General features: G+C 45.0%; 1 non-coding gene across 1 annotated transcript; it reads right to left on the bottom strand.

The window, feature by feature from the left end:
* Nucleotides 1–532: 532 nt before the first annotated feature.
* Nucleotides 533–607, bottom strand: Trnas-cga. The gene has a single exon. It is a non-coding gene; the product is annotated as a tRNA-Ser (tRNA).
* Between the last annotated feature and the right edge of the window lie 1,237 nt (nt 608–1,844).

Below are 1,844 nucleotides of genomic sequence, written 5' to 3'. Positions count from 1 at the left end.
CAGATTCCTTGACTTGCGCCATCGGCTGGTGGGTTTCCCGGTTCCCCTTAAGAGGTCAGGATTCCACTACATACAGGAGGCGGCTACACGGGTAGCGGGGGCTGCGTGGAAAGGACTGGGCGATTTTTTAGGTTAGAGGGTCTCAGGGAACCACAGAATGGGCGTCCGTCTAGAAGTGGGCAGGTAAAACGCAGTAAGGTAGTTGTAGAAACGATTGGTATTGTAGTTGTAAATTGTCGTAGCTGTGTTGGGAAAGAACCAGAGCTCCAAGCCCTAATAGAAAGCACTGAAGCTCAAATAGTTATAAGTACAGAGAACTGGCTAAAGCCGGAAGTAAGTTCAGCCGATTTTTTTTCAAACGATCTAACAGTGTTCAGAAAGGACTGATTAAATACAGTTGGTGGTGGAGTATTTATTGCTGTCACAGGTAGTTTGCCTTGTATCGAAATTGAAGTAGATAGATCCAGAATGAGATTTTCACTCTGCAGTGGAGTGTGCGCTGATATGAAACTTCCTGGCAGATTAAAACCGTGTGCCCGACCGAGACTCGAACTCGGGACCTTTGCCTTTCGCGGGCAAATGCTCTACCAACTGAGCTACCGAAGCACGACTCACGCCCGATACTCACAGCTTTACTTCTGCCAGTACCTCGTCTCCTACCTTGCAAACTTTACAGAAACTCTCCTGCGAACCTTGCAGAACTAGCACTCCTGAAAGAAAGGATATTGCGGAGACATGGCTTAGCCACAGCCTGGGGGATGTTTCCAGAATGAGATTTTCACTGTACAGCGGAGTGTGCGCTGATATGAAACAGGCTGTGGCTAAGCCATGTCTCCGCAATATCCTTTCTTTCAGGAGTGCTAGTTCTGCAAGGTTCGCAGGAGAGCTTCTGTAAAGTTTGGAAGGTAGGAGACGAGGTACTGGCAGAAGTAAAGCTGTGGGTATCGGGCGTGAGTCGTGCTTCGGTAGTTCAGTTGGTAGAGCACTTGCCCGCGAAAGGCAACGGTCCCGAGTTCGAGTCTCGGTCGGGCACACAGCTTTAATCTGCCAGGAAGTTTCGTTTTTTGAAGTAGACAGTTCGTGTGAAATAGTATGGGTAGAGGTTATACCTGACAATCGGACTACACTATTAACTGGATCGTTTTACCGACCTTCCGGCTCAGAAAATATAGTTGCTGAACAGTTCAAAGAAAACTTGAGTCTCATTTCAAATAAGTACCCCGCCCATACAATTACAGTCGGTGGTGACTTTAATCTACCCTCGATATGCTGAAAAATTATACGTTTAAAGCCGGCGGCAGGCATGAAACGTCATCCGAAATTGTACTGAATGTTTTCTCATAAAATTATTTTGAACAATTGGTTCATGTGCCCACTCGAAGCCTAAATGGTTGCGAAAGCATACTTGACCTTTTGGCAACAAATACTCCTGGACAAATAGTGAGTATTGTGACGAATACAGGGATTAGCGACCACAAGGCAGTTGCTGCTAGGCTGAATACCGTAAAACCTACAACCATCAAAAAGAAACGCAAACTATACCTATTCAAAAAAGCTGATGAAAATTCTCTTTACGCCTCTTTAAGAGACAGTCTTCACTCCTTCCGATCTGATCATGTAAGTGTAGAAAAGTTGTGGAATGCTTTCAAAGAGAGAGTATTGACAGCAATCGAGAGATATATACCACATAAATTAATAAGTGATGGTACCGATCCCCCATAGTAGACGAAACGAGTCAGATCGTTGTTGCAGAAGCAACGAAAAAAGCATCCCAAATTTAAAAGAACGCAAAATCCCCAAGATTGGCGAAGTTTTACAGAAGTTCGAAATATGGCGCATACTTT

Source organism: Schistocerca americana, chromosome X (assembly GCF_021461395.2).
Source record: "Schistocerca americana isolate TAMUIC-IGC-003095 chromosome X, iqSchAmer2.1, whole genome shotgun sequence".
Classification (NCBI taxonomy): domain Eukaryota; kingdom Metazoa; phylum Arthropoda; class Insecta; order Orthoptera; family Acrididae; genus Schistocerca; species Schistocerca americana.
This window is presented reverse-complemented; position numbering and strand designations above follow the sequence as displayed.